At 42.3% G+C, this 22,193-nt stretch overlaps 1 pseudogene; it reads right to left on the bottom strand.

The window, feature by feature from the left end:
* Positions 1-1,080: 1,080 nt before the first annotated feature.
* LOC119924267 lies at positions 1,081-2,019 on the bottom strand (annotated as a pseudogene).
* Positions 2,020-22,193: the final 20,174 nt, after the last annotated feature.

Raw genomic sequence — 22,193 nt, forward strand, 5'->3', positions numbered from 1 at the left:
CCACCACTTTATACCTTTTGAGTTACCCTGCATTTACAGAACTAGACATAATGACAGAGCAGATCAGTAAATTTGGAAGTGATGAATTGATCATAGGGAAAGAGGAACCAAAAGAAAGTATAAAACATGGAAATCATTTACCTTGCAGAAGATTGTAATTGTTTTATTCTAATTGTCATCGAGTCATTTCTGATTCATAGTGAGTCCATGGATGTCCTCTGCCATAATCTGTAGCCTTTCTAATGGTTCTTCCATTATCGTTGTTATGGTCTTTCTCCATCTAGCTGCCCATCTGCTTCTTCCACGTTTTCCCTGGATTTTTCCTAGCATTAGTGTCTTCTCCAGAGAATTATTCCTCCTGATTATGTGTCCAAAATGTGCTAATCTAAGTTGAGTCATTTGGCCTTCCAAATTATCAACGGATAGAGATTTAAAAAATCCCTACACTTCTGCTATCCACAAAGAAATATGATTTTGAAAACACTACAGTACCATTTTGTGGGAACAACAACAACAATAATAATAATAGTATTGGTTAAGTCCTTACTATTTGCAAAGCACTGTTCTAAACGCTGGGGTGATACAAGGTGATCAGATTGTCCCACTTGGGGTTCACAAACGTAATCCCCATTTTACAGATGAGGCAACTGAGTCACAGATAAGTTAAGTGACTTGCCCAAAGTCAAACAGCTGACAAGCGGCAGAGTCGGGATTAGAACCCATAACTTCTGACTCCCAAGCCAATGCTCTTTCTACTGAGCCATGCTGAGAATGTTAGGGATATCGTTATTAAATTAATTGTTGATAAGAAAATTATTTTGAGCTGAAACAACCCTAATTAGAATATAGAGTGTGGATCTCACCTCATTCTTAAAACACTTAATTTATCTGAAATTTTACAAATGATGAGTGTAATCTCCAAACCACTATGAATTATAGTGAAGACTAGAACCTATTTCAATGCTTCAGAGTTCATAAACACACATTTCACAGAAGTTCCATGTAACTAGAGCACTAAAACAATAAAACACTACGAGAACCCTTTTTCTACTAACTGTTTCTATTAAGCAGTTCTTAAATTCATAGTTTGAAAGATTGGTAGGATTTAGTCAAGAGTCTTTTCAAAGCATCTTTTACTTCCATGTTCTTCAGGCTGTAGATCAAGGGATTCAGCATAGGGATCACCAGGTTATAGAACACAGAAGCCATTTTATCTATATCCAAGGAGTGCCTGCCTTGGGGCTGCAGATACACGAGAAAGAGAGTCCCATAGAAAACTGTTACAGCCATCAAGTGAGAGGTACAAGCGGAGAAAGCTTTCCACCTCCCTTCAGAGGAGCGGATCTTCACAATGGCCAAGATAATGAAAAAATAGGACACCAGAACAACTGTGGGGGTGAAAATCAAATTACTGCCAGCAAATGTAAAAATGATTGTCTCCAGTATGTAGGTATCAGAGCAAGAAAGTGCCAGCAGAGGGAAATGATCACAATAGAAATGCTTGATTATATTTGAGGAACAGTAGGACACTGAAAATACGTAAGTTGAGACAATCACTCCTTCAGTGAAGCTATAGGTGTATATAAGAATTACCAGTAAGATACACACTCCCCTGGAAATGATCACCCTATAAAGCAGTGGCTTACAGATAGCCACATATCGGTCATAGGCCATGCTAGCGAAAATCTCTGCAATAACGAAAGTTGAAAAACAGCCTATCTGTGATGCACATTCATAATAGGATATGGTTTTATTCTCCACTAAAAAGTTCACCAACATTTGGGGGACAATAGCAGTGGAATTGCCTAGATTGATGAAAGCCAAATGCCGGAGGAAAAAATACATCGGAGATTTTAGTCAGGAATCTATATTAGTAATAGTGATTATCCCAAGATTTCCTATCGCTGTAATAAGATAGATGATTAGAAACACCAGGAAGAGAGGAATCTGCCATTCCGGAAAGTATGAGATACCCGAGAGAACAAACTCAGCCACATAGGTCAGGTTTCTATCTGCCATATATTCCGTCTGCATCAGCTGCTTGAGAAAGAAAACAGTGGTGTGTTACTTAATAAGCAAGCGTCTTCTGAGCAGGGCAATATTTGTTTTTCAATGGTATTTGCTAAGTGCTTACTATGTACTATTTGATAGTTTTATTATCAAATAATTAACAATTGCATTGGAGCAAAGTAGTACTCTCCCATGTGTTTAGTGATGCCTTGGTCAAGTGCTTATCCTAAAATATTAAAGATTAATAATAGATAATAAATGTTAATATTTAACAGTATGAGAAGCAGTATGGCCTTGTAGAAAGAGTAGGGGTCTGGGAGTCAGGGGACGTGAGTTCTAATCTCAACTCTACCTATTGCCTGATGTGTTACCTTGGGCAAGTCACTGAGCCTGTTTCGACTATGAAATGGAAATTCAAAAACTGTTCTCCCTCCTACTTAAACTGTGAGCCCCATGCAGGAAAAGGACCGTGACCAACCTGATTAACTTGTATCTACCTCAAAACTTAGTGTAGTTATTGATACATAGTAAGCACTAAACACATACCACAATCATTTATTGTATTTTTTATTATTGTTACTATACAACTTTATTAATCACTAAATAAACCTTAAAATCCTTAATTGTAGTATTTGTTAAATGCTGACTGTGTGTCAAGCACTAGGGTAGGTGCAAGGTAATCAGGTTTGACAAAGTCCCTGTGTCACATGGGGCTCACACTCTTAATCTCCATTTTACATATGAGATAACTGAGGTGCAAGGAAGTTAAGTGAATTCTCCAAAGTCAAACAGCAGACATGTGGCAGAGCCGAGATTAGACCATATGTCCTCTGATACCCAGGCCTGTGGTTTTTCCATCAGACAACACTGTTTCTCAATCCTTGTGTTGAAACCAGGGGTTTGGGAGGTTGGGGTGACAGAGCCCTCCCCACTTAAATCCATATGCATATCCTTCCATAAATGGGACAACCCACTCTCCACTTGTCTTGGGGCAGAATCAGTTTCAAGTCAAAACAGATTCATTCAGGTCATATTGATAGCCTGCATTGTTATGCTTTGACCCTGTCTTTGATTTGCATCTCCTTCTTCAGAAGAACATGGAGGTAAAGCCCATGCAGAAGTCTAAGCAGTAAATCCCTTTCTTGTGTGTATATTTCTGCAAGAATGGAGAGCTGATGATCTACATGGCTATAAATAACCAGTTACCTAGGTTTAAGGAACGTGATTAATTGTTTAGATACATTTAAAGAGTGGGTGGACAAAAATTCACCCAATGCCTGGAATGACCTAAAAAATTAGCTGTTGCTACCTCAACTTTTAATTACCTGAAATTGGCTTTATTAAAATTAGATCACATAAAAATATCATCCTATTCATAAAGGTCTATCTAAACAATTATTATGAGATTTGTAATGATGATATTTTTTAAACACTTTCTGTATGTCAAGCATTGTTCTAAGCTCTGAGGTAGATACAACTTAATCAGATTGGACCCAGACCATGTCAGCCATGGGACTCACAATCTACGTAGGAGGAAAGACAGATATTTAATCTCCATTTTACAAATGAGGTCACTGAGGCACAGAGAAGTCAAATGACTTGTCCAAGGTCACCCATCAGAGAAGTGGCAGAAGCAGGAATAGAACCCAGGTCCTCTGACTCCCAGGCCTGTGCTCTTCACACTAGGCCATGTTACTCCCATACTATATATCAGTCTTTAATATCAACAGGATTTAGCCTTTTGACAATTAGTAAATTTGTTTCAGAGTTTATTTTTCCAAGTAGGTTCCTCGGGACCTCAGGTTCTAAGCAGGTTCTGTATCTAGCACTAACTCACTTTAAGGCACTGTGAGGCAGGGTGGTCTAGTAAAAGGAGCACAGGGCTAGAAGGCAAAGGATTTGGGTTCTTGTCCCAGTTTTACCACTTGCCTTATGTGTGATCTTGGTTGGGCAAGTCCTTTTTACACGTTTGGGACTCAGTTTCCATCAGTTCTATTTCCCTCTTAAACTGTAAGCCAAGTGTGGGTTTGGTTCATAGCGAGCACTTTATAAATACCAGCATTTTTATGGCACTACTTCTGGGGAGCATATGACTAAACTATTTTTTTTAATTCTTGAACACTTAGCACATAGGGCATGCAGTAAGCATTCAAAAAAGCACCGGCCTGACAGTCAGAGGACCTGGGTTCTAACCCTGGCTCTGCCACTTGTTGGCTCCATGATCTTAGGCAAATAATTTAAATTCTCTGTTCCTCCGTTATCTCACCTATAAAATGGGGATTATGATTGTGAGCCCTATGGGGGACAGGAACTATATCCAATTTGATTATCTTGTATCTACAGGGATTAGTGCAGTGCCTGACACATAGTAACCACTAAACAAATGCAATTAAAACTTAACCGACTGAATGATTGAGGGGCTGCACGGAAATCATAGACAAACGGGAAAACAAAGAGGAAAAGGGGGAATTTGGAAGAGGGGTGGAGTGGTGAAACAGAGGATTGTTGGGATAATTAATTAATGGTCAATTAATACCATTGACTGATTGAGGAAATTTATTTAGTGCCAGTTGGGATCACTAGCGGGAATGGATACATCCATTGTGATTTTGGAGAAGTAAAAATCTACTCTCCTATTGTGGAACCTCTCTGATTCAATGTAAATGCATTAATCTAACTCTTATTTATCTCTCATTGATTGAGTACATAATTATGGGGAATTTTGGAAAGAGTAGACTCTCCAACAGGAACTAGTTTCTATTCAGAACATTGTTCCAGAAGAAAATCAAGAAGCAGCATGGTCTAGTGGAAACAGTGCAGGTTTGGGAGTCAGAGGAACTGGGTTCTAATCCCAGCTCTGCCAATTGCTTGCTATGTGACCTTTAGCAAGTCTCTTCACTTCTTTGTCCCTCACTTTCCTCAACTGTAAAATCAGGATTAAATACTCGCTTTCCCTCCTACTTAGAATTTGAGTCACATTCATTCCTTTGTTCATTCAATTGTATTTTTTGAGCTTACTGTGTGCAAAGCACTGTACTAAGAGCTTGGGAGAGTACAATAGAACAACATACACATTCCTTCCCACAAAGAGCTCATAGTCTAAAGTGGGAGACAGACATTAATATAAATAAATAGATAAATTAATAAATAAAATAAAGTAAAATAAGCCTTATGTGGGCCATGGACTGTATTTAACCTGATTAACTTGTATCTATCCTAGTCACTTAGAACTGTGTTTGACACAAAGTGATTAATAAATGCCATTAAAAATATTTGGTTCTGATACATTGTTATGGCTTAAAGCACAGGTTTCAGGGACCAATTGATTAGTAAATCTGAGGACTGCCAGCTGCATCTAAATAACCTGGTTATGTACCAGTCAGTTCTTAGATCACTGAAGTTCAGCAGCATGGAGTAGCACGATTAGCACTGGTCGAGGAGTCAGAGGGCCAGGATTCTAATCCCAGCTCCATCACTTGCCTGCTGCGTGACCTAGGGCGTCACTTCACTTTTTATTGCCTCAGTTTGGGAGATAAATCACACAGCAGACAAGTGGCAGAGCTGGAATTAAAATCCAAGACCATCTGACTCCCAGGCCGGTGCTCATTCCACATGATAGCATTAGAGAAACAGCATGGTTTTGCAGAAAGAGCACGGGCTTGGGAGTTAGAGGTCGTGGGTTCTAATCCTGAATCCACCACTTGCCAACTGTGTAACATTGGGCAAGTCACTTAACTTTTCTTTGCCGCAATTACCTCATCTGTAAAATGGGGATTAAGATTGTGAACCCCATATGGGACAACCTAATCACCTTGTATCTACCCCAGCTCTTAGAACAGTGCTTGGCACATAGTATGCGCTTAACACATACGAGCATTATTATTATTATCAAAGATACAAATTACTCAAAACTTCAGCAAGAATTATTATGGTTAATCTGGAATGAATCTTAAATGAACAACCAACATGGAAACTTGGATAACCTTTGGGTTATCACAGGTTTTTGCAGAATTAAATGAGTTGGTTTAGTGTGGAAAATAAGCTCAATGGTACAACCTACCTGTGGAGGAAAAGCTGCTTTTCTTCACTCAGGTGTAAGTTTTAGTTGAAATGTTGCTGGGGTTTTTCTTTGCTCCCGTTTCCCATGGAATACACAGAATGCAAAGCATTCAAGATGCAAATAATGCTTTAAATGAGTGTCAACTCCAGAGGGAAGATGGAAATCGTTTTCAGAGGTCAGGTGGGACATCCCCCATTTTCCCCCCTAACCTCCCACCCTCCATCCAAGGGGTGGGGAAGTAGCTCATCAAGGTGTGAGCCTGCGTTTCTTCACTCAGGTCGTTCTCGTTGAAATGTTGCAGGGATTTTTGTTTTCTCCCATTTCCCATGGGATACATAGAATGTAAATGATCTCAAGATGCAAAGAATCCTTTAAATGACTGTCATCACTAGAGGGAAGATGGAAATTTTTTCTTATTTAGAGAGCACTGCCCTGTAATCCCCTAGCAATAAAGATTCATAATCACTTAAAAGTTGAGGACCAGAGAATCATATTTTCTGTGTTTTGTTCAAGAAATTAAAAAGTACAAGGCCAAGTTGGAGAAAGGAGGGGGATTCAAGAGCAATGTGAAGTGGACAGTTGAGGCAACTTCCCTTCTGGTGAGAAAAAAGTGGTTTCTTAGTCTGAATAGATATTAACATCAAACAAATTCAGTCAACAATTGCTCAATTTGCGAGTTTACATATGTTGAGTTTAATAGTTAAAGCTAATGGGTGTTATGTCCTTGTGTTTTATGAGTTCAATACTAATTGAAAATAAATGATGATGATCCAGAGAAATTGATGATTATGGGCCACCAAACTGAATAATGTGGATCAATAAATACTCCTTTTCCTCAATAATAAGTTTGGTATTTTGGTTCCTTCATTAGTAACAATAATCGTGTCATTTGTTAAGCCCTTACTATCTGCCAAGAACTGCATTAAGCGCTAGGGAAATTTCAAGATAATAAGGTCTCACATGGGGCTCACAGTCTAAGTAGGAGTGGGAACAGGTATTGAATCCTCATTTTATATATGAGGAAACTACAGCACAGAGCAATTAAGTGACGTGCCCGAAGTCTCAGAGCCGGTAAATTGTGGAGTCAGGATAGGAACACAGGTCCTCTGACTCCTAGGCTCATGCTCATTCAACTAGGCCATAATTGTCGCTTCTTCATTGTACTAGAAATTGGTTCAGCTTTCTATTTCTCAAGTATGGACACAGCCAACAATGACTAATTTGTTTGGGTGTCACATTCCCTTTGTGAAACATATAAGAAAAGTAAATGGCCTTCTGCAATGGATTAGTTCTAAATTAAGTTTCACTTTCAGAAGAAATACCTGGCATTTCATATCTTCATGGGATGAACCAAAACTTCAGCAACAAAGAAAGGTTTTGGGGTATAGTTCTATTCATTCATTCACTCAATCAATCATATTTATTGAGTTCTCACTGTGTGCCACAGCAACGTACTAAGCGCTTGGGAAGTACAAATCCACAACATATAGAGACGGTCCCTACCCATCAACTGGCTCACATTTTAGAAGGGGAAGACAGACAATAAAACAAAACAAGTAGATGGGTGTCAATGCCTTCAGAATAAATATAATTGTAGCTATATATAAATCATTAATAAAATGAATATAGTAAATATGTACAAATCGAATAAATAGAGTAATAAATATGTACAAATATAGACAAGTGATGTGTGGAGGGCAAGGGGGTTGGGCAGAGGGAGGGAGGGGGGATATGGGGAGCGGAGCAGGGGGAGGAGAGGAAAAAGGGGGGGGCTCAGTCTGGGAATGCCTCCTGGAGGAGGGGAACTCTCAGTAGGGCTTTGAAGGGAGGAAGAGAGCTAGTTTGGCGGTTATGTGGAGGGCGGGTATTCCAGGCCAGAGGAAGGACGTGGGCCAGGGGTCGACGAAGAGACAGGCAAGAACGAGAAACAGTGAGGTGGTTAGTGGCAGAGGAGCAGAGTGTTCGGGCTGGGCTGTAGAAGGAGAGAAGGAGGTGAGGTAGGAGGGGTTGAAAGTGATGGAGAATCTTGAAGCCGAAAGTGAGGAGTTTATTCTTGATTCGTAGGTTGACAGGCAACCACTGGAGATTCCTGAGGAGGGGAGTGACATGCCCAGAGCGTTTCTGTACAGAGATAATCCGGGCAGCAAAGTGAAGTATAGACTGAAGCAAGGAAAGAAAGGAGGTTGGGAGGTCATAAAGGAGGCTGATGAGTAATCCAGTCGGGATAGGATGAGAGATTGAACCAGCAATGTAGCAGTTTGGATGGAGAGGAAAGGGCGGATCTTGGCGATGTTGAGGAGGTGAGACCGGCAGGTTTCGGTGACGGATTGGATGTGTGCAGTGAACGAGAAGGCAGAGTCAGGGATGACACCAAGGTATGGGCTTGTGAGACAGGAAGGATGAGTGCTGTCTATAGTGTTGGGAATGTCAGGGAGAGGACAGGGTTTGAGAGGGAAAATAAGGAGCGCAGTTTTGGACATGTTGAGTTTCAGATTCATTCATTCATTCATCCAATCGTATTTACTGAGCGTTTACTGTGTGCACAGCACTGTACTAAGCGCTTGGGAAGTACAAGTTGGCAAAATATAGAGATGGTTCCTACCCAACAGTGGGCTCACAGTCTAGAAGGGGGAGACAGAGAACAAAAAAACCATATTAACAAAATAAAATAAATAGAATAAATATGTACATGTAAAATAAATAGAGTAATAAATACGTACAAACATATATACATATATACAGGTGCTGTGAGGAAGGGAAGGAGGTAAGGCGGGGGGATCCTGGAGGAGGAGGTGAGCTCTCAGTAGGGCCTTGAAGGGAGGAAGAGAGCTAACTTGGCAGATGTGGGGAGGGAGGGCATTCCAGGCCAGGGGGATGACGTGGGCCGGGGGTCAACGGCAGGACGGGTGAGAACGAGGCACTGTGAGGAGATTAGCGGCAGAGGAGTGGAAGGTGTGGTCTGGGCTGTAGAAGGAGAGAAGGGAGGTAAGGTAGGAGGGGGAGAGGTGATGCAGAGCCTTGAAGCCAAGGGTGAGGAATTTCTGCCTGATTAGTAGGGTGATTGATAGCCACTGGAGATTTTTGAGGAGGGGAGTAACATGCCCAGAGCGTTTCTGGACAAAGACAATCCGGGCAGCGGCGTGAAGTATGGATTGAAGAGAGGAGAGGGGTCGCTTCATTCAGGACCAAATGCTGCCATCATTATTGAATTACTTTTCCATTAATTAAGACAGGCAATTCACGTTTTTCAGAACCACAAATAAGTGGTGGGAACGTATGTTTTCAGTCTTTATGAGCTGACCTGCTGCTGCTGCCATTTTGTCTTCTGCTCCAGTACTTCCTGCTACAGGAATTTCCTTAAAGGTGAACACACTTACATTCTCCTTTAAAATAAACATACAACGTAAATGATAACAAATAATATCATTATAGCTATTTGCATGTTTGATACTAATATTTTACATTATTAAATATTAATGCTTGAGAAGCAGTGTGGCTCAGTGGAAATAGTACAGTCTTGGGAGTCATGGATTCTAATCCCGGTTCCCCCACCTGTCTGCTACGTGGCCTTGGACAAGTCACTTCACTTCTTTGGGCCTCAGTTACCTCATCTGGAAAATGGGGATAAAGACTGTGAGCCCCACATGGGACAACCTGATTACCTTGTATCTACCCCAGCGTTTAGAGCAGTGCTCAGCACATAGTAAGTGCTTAACAAAGACCATTATTATTAATATTTCATATTGTCTTCTTGTTCTAGTTGACCTTAATATATGTTGTTTCTCCCAGTCTTTTCCTCTAATATTGTCATTAGACCCTCATATTTTCACCCTTACTCCAGTCCTGATAGGATAATCTTATCTTCCTTTTGTACAGAACACTGTTCTAATCACTTGAAAGAACACAACAGAGTTAAAAGACCCAATCCCTGTGATTTATGGAATTGTTTTTCTGCCCAAAAGAAGCTATTATAGACTGGAAGGGAAAACAGATATTAAAATAAATTACAAGGGGATAAGGGGCAAAATTGCTGGGGACAGGGGGAGGAGTGAATATCAAAGAGCTTAAGGAGCATAGAAAATGCAGAAGGGAGGCCTTATAAAGGAAAGGGAGGACTTAATCAGGGAAGGACTCTTGGAGGAGATTTGATTTTAGCAGTAATTTGAAGGTGAAGGGACTAGTGGCTCTCAGATAAGAAAATGGGGTGAATAGCTAGGTCACCAGAAGGATGTGGGTAAAGAATTGGCAGTGAGATAGACAAGATTGAGGTATAGGGAATGGGTTGGCATGGGAAGAGCAAAGTGTGCAGATTGTGTTGTAATAGGAGATCACCGATAAGGTAGGAGAGAGAAAGCTGATGGAGTGTATTAAAACTGATGGTAAGGAGTTTCTGTTTGATGTGGAGGTAGACGGGCAACGACTGGAGATTTCTGAGCAGAGGGGAGATGTGGACTGAACATTATTTTCAGAAAAATGATCCGGCCAGCAGAGTGAAATATGAACTGGAGACGGGAGAATCAGGAGCAGGGAGGTAAGCCAGGAGGTTGATGCAGTAGTCAAGGCAGGATATAAGTGCTTGGATTGACGTTCACTGAAGTAAATAGAAATAAATTAATAAATGAAAAATGAAGACAAAAAAATGGTTATGAATTCCTTTCATGATCCTTTTACCAATACCTTGAAATACCTTGGGTTGCTTTAATGGGACTCCTATTTCTCATGAGAGATAATGCACCTGAATACAAGCTAAGGAGAAGCCAGACAGAACTTAAGGCTGTCTGACTGGATGATTGGGCTGAGGCGAGAAAATTCAGGACCAGGGTAGAGGGTTAACATTATCTCCCTCAATAAATTATGCAACTTGCAGCTCTGTACTTTCTTAAAACAAAGGACACTTTTTTTGCAGCTCTGTACTTTCTTAAAACAAAGGACACTTTTTTTTGTTCTTTTTTTGTTTGTAACACATTTGTCAAATGCTTACTTTGTGCTAGGTATTGTACTAAGTGCTGGAGTAGATACAAGTTAATCAGGTTGGACACAGTCGAAGTCCACATAAGGCTCACTGTCGTAATCCCCAATTTACAGATGAGGTATCAGAGATGCAGAAAACCTATGTGACTTGCCCAAGGTCACACAGCAGACAAGTGCCCAAGCTGGAATTAGAACCTAGGTCCTTCTAACTCTCAAGCTATCCACTAAATCATCTTGCTTCTCATTTCTCTTGATCTAGAGGTCTTAAAACTCCTCCCCCATCTACTCTCCTTGAAAAAATTCTATCATGATTTTCTATAGTCAGTAGTAGCACCTGGCTTCAATCTCATACTACCGAACACAAGCAAACAAAGTGAAAGAACAGGAAAAGAAAAGCATCATAACATAATGTTGTCCATTGGATACTGTTACAGGTGGTATGTTCATTATTGATTATTAGAGAGAAAGGTAAGAGAAGCAGCGTAGCTCAGTGGAAGGAGCATGGGCTTGGGAGTCAGAAGTCATGGGTTCTAATCTTGGCTCCACCACTTATCAGCTGTGTCACTTTGTGCAAGTCACTTAACTTCCCTCATCTGTAAAAATGGGGATGAACACTGTGAGCCCCATGTGGGACAACCTTATTACCTTGTATCTTCCCCAGCGCTTAGAACAGGGTTTGGCACATAGTAAGCGCTTAACAAATACCAAAATTATTATTATTATTATGAAAGATTCTAGAAAGTTAAGTCCATATATAAATGGAAGGGCCTGGGTTCTTAGAGCTATAGAAGATATACCTCTGACATTGAGCAAGGACAATATTATTACAGTTCCTCCAACTGAGCTTCTTTGCCACTTTTGGAGACAGAATATCAGAGTGACAATTCTCATGTTCTTGTGTTCCTTAATTGTAAACTATTGCAGGGAGTTGCTATAAGGTCACTGTGGGGAGGGAATGTGTATGTTTACTGTTGTATTATAGTCTCTCAAGCGCTTAGTACACATAGTAATTGTTCAATAAATTCGAATGACTGACTATGTTCTTGACAACTTCTAAACACTTTGAAGAACTCAACTCATTTCAAAACTACCTAGTGAAAACCCAGCCTTGTTAAAAAAAAAACAAAGCATTTTAGGAGCATGTGAGCAAGTGATTAGATGATCACTTTCTAAATGAGTCTGCAGTCTATCAGTTGCCTAACCCACTGTTTCTACTTTATGGACCATGCCATGACTTAGGACACCCGCCTTCTAGTTCCAGGTTTTCCGTATTTACTAGAAGTCTAGGTTCTGACCCACAGCAACTAAGTGTGCAGGGGATGGGGGTGATTTTTAAAGTTTGAAACAACAGGTTAGAAGGAGGTCAGGGTAAGCATCCAGGGCTTCTGGAGAGAGAGAGTTTGATGAAGGAGACAGCACGGAGCCAAGGAAATTTCAAGTTAGGAGGAATGAGAAGGATAGCAGTGCAACTGGCCAGGCTGGTTCCTCCAGCAGGCCAGGTCAAGGGAGGATGGGGAAGTGGGATGTTTTCAAGAATCCCATTAGCTTGGTTAAAGTACGTTAGCCATGCCCCATATTGCTAATTTTGCTTCAGATGCTCAACCCAAAATGTAAGAATTTCCAGTCTCCATTTTGCATCTGCCTTCAAGATACCCATCAAAGGGGAAGTTGGAGGGATTGTGGGTATGGGAATGCTGTGTTGTGTGTGTGTGTGTGTGTGTGTGTCTGTGCATGTGTGTGTGTGTCTGTGTGTGTGTGTGTGTGTGTGTGTGTGTGTGTGTGTGTGTGTGTAGCGGGACACGGGAGTATGAGGAGCAGATGTTGCTGTCTTCTGAATGCCTGAGGGGTTGTCAGGGCTAACCAGAAAAATGGAGGGAGCAGTGAAAAATGGAGGAAAGACATGGAAGAAGATGGAGGATGATGAAAGAAATAGGGCAGGAAAGTAATCAAGATATGAGAATAAAAAAGGGAGAACTAAAGGAGATATCGAAGAAATACCATATTATTATGGGGGAAAGAAAAGGGACAATTAGGGGAAGCAGTATTCCCTAGTTGACTGAGCATGGGTCTTGGAATCAGGAGACACTGGGTTCTAATCCTGGGTCAGCTGCTTGTCTGCTATATCACCTAGGGCAGGTCAGTTAACTTTGGTGTGCTTCAGTTACCTCATTTGTAAAATGGGGAATTAGAATTTGAGCCCCATGTGAGTCAGGGACTATATCCTAACTGATTATCTTATATCTACTCCAGTGCTTAGTACAGTGCTTGGTGCATAGTAAGTGCTTAACAAATTTCCTTAAAAAATCAGAGAAACAGAGGAAGAAAGGGAAGAGGAAACACTCAACAATCCTTTGAATTTTTCAGAGGATGCAACTAGGCTGTCAATATAGCTAAGATTTCCTTCTTGAAACTATATATTATACCTATCCTTGACAATTATCATCAGATGTCATAAGAAATGTATTCACTAATATTTAAAGATAACTCGATATGAAATCATCATATGCTTTTGTGGAGTCCATGTATACTTCTTGTCTCTATACTGAACACTTAACCTAGTAAGTAGGGTGCATCCTTTGTGAATTGAAATGTTAATAGGAGATTTTAGGTGTTATTCTGGAATTGCTGATATTCTAAATTTTGATTCACATTCCAGGCTGATAAATAACTGTCAAAAATGAAAAACAGTTTTAACTGCAGCCAGGCAACATTTTTTTAATTCCAGATTCCAATTATTTAAAAGCACTGCCACATTTTAGACCTATACCACCCACGCTCTCTTCAAACTCCGTGCACACAAATGCTACTTATATTTCTGAATTAGGTATTCTGGAAATAAAGGACTTACTGCCAACTCCTTGGAATTTCAGAACATTCATGTAACAGAAGGCATTGTCACAATGGCTTCCCAGTTAGAACAATACAGAAGCATTTATATTTGTGTCTGAACTGATCCCTGGAGTTTGCCCTTAACGGAAGAAAGAGCAGAAATTACCAGTGCTCATTATGAAAAGTCCCTAAGGTGAAATCTGAATGAGCAAAATTATGACTCATGAGTGAAAAGAGGTGCTAACTGCTATTGCATTCAATCGTATTTATTGAGCATTTACTGTGTGCAGAACACTGTACTGTTTGGAAAGTATAATTTCACAACAGTACAATTTCCATCCCAAAAAGGGAGAGAAAGCCTAGTGTCCACTTTGATACTTTTAAAATGATATTTGTCACACACTTACTTTGTGCCAAACACTGCACTAAGCGCTGGGGTATGAACAAGTTGATCAGGTTGGTCACAGTCCATGTTCCACATGGGGCTCAGTCTTAATTCCCATTTTATAGTTGAAGTAATGGAGGCAAAGAGAACTGAAGTGACTTGCCCAAGGTCACACAGCAGAGAAGTGGCTGAACCAGGATTAAAACCCAGGTCCTCTGACTCCCAGGCCTGTGATCTATTCACTAGGCCACATTACTTCTACAACGATATCAGAAACAACAAGCAACAAATAAGAGGGGGAATCAATCATATTTATTGAGCATTTACTGTGTGCAGAGCACTGTACTAAACTCGTGGGAGAGTACTATTTAACAACATAACAGACATATTCCCTGCCCACAACGAGCTTACAGTTTAGAGGGGAAAACCGACATTAATATAAATAAATAAATTGGGGACACGTCCACAAGTGCTGTGGGGCTTAGGACAGGGATGAATAAAGGAAACCAAAAGGGCTTGAGGAGACTGCAGTTTTACTAGGATCTCTGGGAAGGGATAGGCAGTTTTCTGTGAGTTTAGGATGGTCTGAAGGGGGAGAATCCAAAATGAACCAGATTCCCAGTCCATGGATTTAAAGATTCATGGATCTCACATGGAGACAGGTTCAAAGGAACAAGAATGTTCTGAAATTCTGTGGAATCAGCAGTAAGCCCTTCATTTTCATTTTAGGAATGTAAGTAGATTTTAGTGCACAGAGTTTGAAAAGAGGGTGGACGGTATAGATTTAAAATGTGGCAGTGCTTTTCTATACTTGGAGCCCAGTGACTGAATACTGGGGAAAGGTATGCTTCACCCTGCTCAGTCTTTTTGCAATGAACCTTGAAGAGACAATGTAGAATTCCAGCAGCCCATTCTGAAATGTGTAATTAACTATCCTTGTAAGCACTTAATAAATAATGTTGAATGATTGATTGATTGATGTCCCTGTACTTTGGAAGTGAAGGGAAACAATTAATTTGTTTGGATTTTTACTTTTTGAAATATGTTCCTCATCTTTTTTTTTTTGGCTATTTTTCTATTACTGTGAGATCCAGAGGTCCGTCACTAGAAAGAAAAGAGTGATATACTTTTCCCATAACACTGGATATTTGAATTAGACAAGACTTTTTTTTCCTCTCAGAGATGAAGGAATCCTGAGGGCTTAAGAGCTGGCTGTGGCCTCAGAACAAGGCAGACCTTATAAAGTCTTTCCTCCAAATAGGAAAAGTCCTTGGGCTTGTGTGATGTGATCTATCAACCACCCCAGTTATTTATTAATCCCACTAGACTCTGAGCCTCGTGTGTGACAGGGACAGTATTTGACCTGATTGTTTTGTATCTACCCTGGTGCTTGGCACATTATTCTTATTCTTATTCTTATTCTTATTATTATTATTATCGTTATCATTATCATGATTATTATTATTATTATTACAATGGATCAAGCACTGTGCTAGGCACTGGGTAAAGTACAATGAAGATGGTATTTATTAAGCACTTACGTGAGCATAACATTGTATTAGTGGTTTGGGAAAGTACAATACAATAAAATTGGTAAGAACAATCTTTGGCCACAAGAGGCTTAGAGTCTACAGAATGAGACAGATAATAAAATGAATTAACAGATGTAGTTCCTACCCTAGTTGACTAAGAGTTTAAGTAGGGGGAGGGGAAGTGGTCATAATATTCATAGAAAAGGCTACCTCTCAAAAATTACTGAAGTCTTTTACTGCATTTAGTTTTTTCATGGTATTTGTTAAGTGTTCACTACTTGCCAGACACTGCATTAAGCAGTGGGGTAGATACAAGCTAATCAGGTTGCACACAGTCTATGTCCCACATGGGGCTCACAATCTCAATCCACGTTGTGGTGTATGAAGGCATGGACTCCGGCTAGGGTAAGCACGAAATCGTTTATTGGGTTAAGCAGCAAGACTCTTATATCTTTCAGTCACATTCTGTATTTTTCCATGTTCCTGTGTTTATAACTAACACAACAATTCTGTAACCTCCAAAGCCAGTAACAAGTAACACGTGTCTATGCAAGGCCGTAGGACCGATAACAAGTAACTCTTGCCTGTACAAGGCTGTGATAACAGAGACCAGCCTTTTGGCCACAGCTCTCCTCTCAGTTCCTTGTATACTTGGCCCTGCTGTTCCCCACATCTCCCCCTCTTTTGTTTAAATATAAAGAGTGCATCTAAAGAAGAAGAAACAATTCCCATACCATACATTGGTCAGGTTAATACAGTAAGTGTGGTTGCAGTGGCTTATGGTAGCCTCTTGTGCCATCGCAAAGACGTAGGGATGTGAAGTGCACATCATAATTGGATCAGTTCGTAACTGTGTAGCGTTAGCAGTATGATTAGATAGGGTGAGATTCCATAAGGTACGATTAATAAACATGAAGTCTAAAAGCCAAATTCCCGTATGTAATGGGGAGGCGGTGTTGTTGGTGGGCATATAAAACTGTAAAAGAGGCCCAGCCAGCCCACCGCCATGTCAGGATACACTGTGGTTATGGATGCTGAACCCAACAGAGTGGTTGCTCTCCGGGTCCCACAAAACCCCATGAGGGCTCCAGTCCAAAATAGTTCCCATAGTTCCGGTGACGCTAACAGGATCAGGACCGAGCCTGCGACACGGCTGCCAGTTTATCCATGCGTTGTCTGTGAGTGGGTCCTCCGTACAACGGGGCAAATCGGGGGTATATATCCCCACTTCCATCAGGTTGTGGAGAGACGATGTTCCAGACACACCCGGGACGCTTATTAAAGTGTAATTCTTTGTTCCACATTTGTCCGTCACTATCAGGTGTTGCTGAAGCAACACTGGAATACAGCCGATGTCGCTGTCATTAATAGTTGTCAGACAGAGGGGTGGAAGGTCAGTTACAAACTCAGTATTGTTGATAGCAAAAAAACCTAGTATTGTTAGGTCTTCTATCTGTCTATTGCCGGAGGCATCCATACCCCACCTATCCATTCAGTGTCATTATTCCCGATAGGTAGTGTAGGATCCCACCAGGTTATAGGTTTGAAGACGGGTGGATCAAGAATATGTGCCCAATAAAGACCATTTCCCGTGACAGGCTGGCAAAGACTTCCCATCAGGCTCCAGATCATAAACATTCTGAGCGTATCATCATCAATCGTATTTACGTATCGAGCCCCATATCAGGGGGCATCGCCCGTGTCTTCACCATCCTGGTGGCCCTCCGCAGATTGTGGTATCTCTGTCTTGAAGGGCTTAACACAATGTGCCGGCAGCTAGTAGGGGCCAGAAGGCAGAGAAACACAGGCGTACCTACGGCCCCAGGTGATTAGAGGTACAGGTCCTTGCCACTGTCCCGACCCAAGAGGCCTATAATACACACGGGGCCGTTCGGGCCATGTAGTGTCTCGTCCAAAGCGGCGCTGTGCTGCCATAAGGGACAAGTCAGACAAGGTTAAAAAATTTAAAACGTATGTAACCTTGTATAACCGTTCCTGGGGAGTCATTCCCGTGGGATTCCCCCTCTGTTGTTTAAACAACAGACCTTTAAGCATGTGGTGCATCCGTTCCACAATGGCTTGCCCAGTAGGGGAGTAAGGGAAACCAGTAATATGGCACACCCCTGAATCCTGGAGAAAGAGTTGTACCCTACGAGAGACATAGGCGGGGCCATTATCAGTTTTAACAGTAACCGGGACCCACATGACGGCGAAAAAGTGCAACCAATGTCGAACCACATCATGAGCCTTTTCACCTGCATGGGCAGTGGCCACGACAAGATGCGAGAAGGAATCAACAGTAACATGAACATAACGCATTCTACCAAATTCGGCCACATGAGTGACATCGGATTGCCAAATGTCATTGGATCGAAGACCGTGGGGATTTACCCCCGCAGGAATAGGTACTGAGGACAGCTGCTGACAGTCAGGACAAGCGCGAACAATATCCCGCGCTTGTTGAATAGTCAGAGAAATTTGTTTGTGCAGAGACCACGCATTCTGGTGGAAAAACTCGTATGAAAGCCGGGCCTGTGTTAACAGATTTGGCCGTACGACCTGCATTGTTAAAGCATCCGCTACAGCATTGCCCTCGGTCAGCGGGCCAGGCAATTCCGTATGTGATCTGATATGGACGACAAAATACGGGTGAGACCTTTGTGTTAACAGGTGCGATAATCGCAAAAGCAATTGAAATAAGAGGCGATTCTCCACTTCCTTAATAAAGGCCCCTTCTAGGCATTGGACTATACCCGAGACGTACGCAGACTCTGCTATCAGATTCAGAGCTTCTGATGCAAATAATTCAAAGGCGCGCGCAGCAGCAGCCAATTCCACAATCTGGGTTGATCCCTGTACTTGGAAAACGTCCAATTCCCAAGCGTCTGAGGCACCTTTCCAGACGACTACCGACTTTCATGATTAAGGAGGCAGCCTGGGTAAAGGCCACCCGGTTTAATTGAACCTGTGCTTGGGGTGTGGCAAACTGCCCTTCCCCTACTAACTCATCCACCCCAAGATTAATATTGTTAGCAATATTATCCATAACTTGCAGGGTAAGAGCTTCCCGATATTCAGAGTACCACACAGAGTACTGTGCCGGGCTAGGCAACAAAGACAGCAGAGTGCGCCAGTCATGGGGTGTCATCACATACGATTCAGAGACAGCCACTATTAGATTCATTGTATAGGACGACTGTAACCCATAATCGTGAACACTTTTCCACAAGTCCTTAATCAACTCATAAGGGAGAGAGTCATACTGAGCCGGCCGCCCGGGAAGATACACCACCGGCATCGCTTGCAGTAGCTGTACATCCTCTCGCCGCAATGCCTCCTGCCGGCAGCCCGAAAGGGCCACGGTATAGGCAGGCTGCGCTGTAGCAGTCACAGCATATACATACGGTGGCACAGCAGACAAAGGGGAAGCAAGCGGGGGGAGGGTGAACGATCGACGAACGGGATACCTCCTGCAGGCGCTGGGTCTGCAAAAGGTTCTTTGCTGTGGGTGCGGCAGCAGCCATCGTTGTAAGAGGGGCCAAAGGCGGATATAGATCAGATCCCTCCTTCGGGTCTGCAGTCCCAGAGTCAGAAGGATCTCCAGAGTCATTATGATCCTGATCCCAATACAAGTCCTCAGAATCCGGAACAGCAGTGTACATCGGCTCCAATTCTTCTGTTGGTGACAAAACTTCAAAGGACAGGGGATCCTCCTGATCACTCCCTGCCCTCAAGTCGTGCATCGCCGGCGCCTTCTGCAACACCCGTTCAGCGAAATGCAGCGCCCGCAGTGCCGTAAAAACAGTTTTCCATGTAATCAGTACCCCTTTGGGGAGGGTCTGAGACAAACTTTCACGAGTCTGTAGCTCCTGGCCCACTTTTTGCCATAAGGTAAGATCATATGAACCACCTTCAGTGAACCATGTACAATGATCCTGAATCCATACTAATAACTGGACCAGTGGTATGGGTTGCACTTTACACCCTTGCTCCTTTAAAATACGTTGCAAAATCTCAAGCTGCAGCTTCTGCTCTGCCGTGGCTGATTGCCCCATGCTGTCAATTCTTCCATGGCTGCTCACCTGTCCGTCCTGCGGATGGTGATGTCCTGGTAGTCGGCTGATCTTTTATGAATTCATATCCCCCGTCCAGCCGCGGGTACACCACCGGATCATAAGTTCAGATCTGTATTCCCGACTCGGATGCCATTTGTGGTGTATGAAGGCACAGACTCTGGCTAGGGTAAGCACGAAATCGTTTATTGGGTTAAGCAGCAAGACTTTTATATCTTTCAGTCACATTCTGTATTTTTCCATGTTCCTGTGTTTATAACTAACACAACAATTCTGTAACCTTCAAAGCCAGTAACAAGTAACACGTGTCTATGCAAGGCCGTAGGGCCGATAACAAGTAACTCTTGCCTGTACAAGGCTGTGATAACAGAGACCAGCCTTTTGGCCACAGCTCTCCTCTCAGTTCCTTGTTTACTTGGCCCTGCTGTTCCCCACACACATGTTTTAGATGAAGGAACTGAAGCACAGAAAAGTTATGTGATTTGCCCAAGGTCACATAGCAGACAAATGGTGGAGACAGTATGGTGGACCCAGGTCTTTCTGACTCCTAAGATCGTGCTATATCCACTATATCCACTAAATCACTCTACTTCTCAGTTTGCACCTTTTCACACCTCCATCAGCCCCACAGCACTTATGTACATAGGCATAATGTATTTATTCATATTAATGTCTGTCTTTCCCTCTAGACTGCAAGATAATTGTTGGCAGGGAACTTGTCCTCAAGCTCTGTTACATTGTACTCTCCCATGTGCTCAGGACTCTGCACCCACCTAGAGTTCAATTAATATAATTGATTGATTGATTGAAGACTACAATAAGCCAGAAACTGTTCAAACAGTTAATCACCTTTCTAGGACCAACTGTCTGACCATGCTATCAGCTGTTTCCCTGAACAGCCATGTTCTAAACAGATTTAGAGGCTGCGAGGATGACTCTACTTTGTTCCCACCCAGGATGGGGAAAAGCCCATTTTCTTCCTCTAACAGGTGAGAGAGAGGTGGAAATAGAGCAGGGGAAGGAGCTGGATATTAGAAAGATCCTGAAGGGTAAGAAAATTCATGAATGAAGATATGATTGATATTAATGGCCTATCCATGAAGCAACTTTCTAGACTATATCGACTATTATAAAATATAAGGAAAGTGAAGTGATCAGCCAGAGCTTCCTGGGGTGGAATTCACTCATTCAGTTGTATTTATTGAGGGCTTACAGATCACTGTACTAAGCGTTTGAGAAAGTACAATACAACAATAGAGACGATCCCTGTCCATAATGAGTTCACAGTCTAGAGGCTGGGAAACAGACATCAGTACAAATAAACAGACTTGACATTGGGCCACACAGAGACCCAGACCCAAACCCAGAAACCATTCAGTCATTAATTAATTCATTCAATCGTATTTATTGAGTGCTTACTGCGTGCAGAGCACTGTACTAAGCGCTTGGGAAGTACAAGTTGGCAACATACAGAGATGGTCCCTACCCAAAAACGGGCTCACAGTCTAGAAGGGGGAGACAGACAACAAAACAAAACATGTGGACAGGTGTCAAGTCATCAGAAGAAGTAGAAATAAAGCTAGATGCACATCATTAACAAAATGAATAGAATAGTAAATATGTACAAGTGAAATAAATAGATTACTAAATCTGTACAAACACATATACAGGTGCTGTGGGGAGGGGAAGGAGGTCGGGGGGGATGGGGAGGAAGAGAGGAAAAATGGGACTCAGTCTGGGAAGTCCTCCTGGAGGAGGTGAGCTCTCAGTAGGGCTTTGAAGGGAGGAAGAGAGCCAGCTTGGCGGATATGTGGAGGGAGGGCATACCAGGCCAGGAGAAGGACATGGGCCGTGGATCGATGGTGGGACAAGCGGGAACGAGGCACAGTGAGGAGGTTAGCGGCAGAGGAGCAGAGGGTGTGGGCTGGGCTGTAGAAGGAGAGAAGGGAGGTGAGGTAGGAGGGGGTGAAGTGATGGAGAGCCTTGAAGCCGAGAGTGAGGAGTTTTTCTTGATGCATAGGTTGAGTGATAATCACTGAAGATTTTTGAGGAGGGGAGGAACATGCGCAGAGTGCTTCTGCACAGAGATGATCTGGGAAGCAGCGTGAAGTATAGACTGAAGTGGGGAGAGACAGGAGGATAGGAGATCGGAGAGGAGGCTGATGCAGTAATCCAGTCGGGATAGGATGAGGGATTGAACCAGCAAGGTAGCAGTTTGGATAGAGAGGAAAGGGCGGAGATTGGCGATGTTGTGGAGGTGAGACCAGCAGGTATTGGTGACTGATTGGATATGAGGGGTGAACGAGAGAGCAGAGTCGAGGATGACACCAAGT

This window comes from Tachyglossus aculeatus, unplaced genomic scaffold, assembly GCF_015852505.1.
Source record: "Tachyglossus aculeatus isolate mTacAcu1 unplaced genomic scaffold, mTacAcu1.pri scaffold_89_arrow_ctg1, whole genome shotgun sequence".
Taxonomy (NCBI): domain Eukaryota; kingdom Metazoa; phylum Chordata; class Mammalia; order Monotremata; family Tachyglossidae; genus Tachyglossus; species Tachyglossus aculeatus.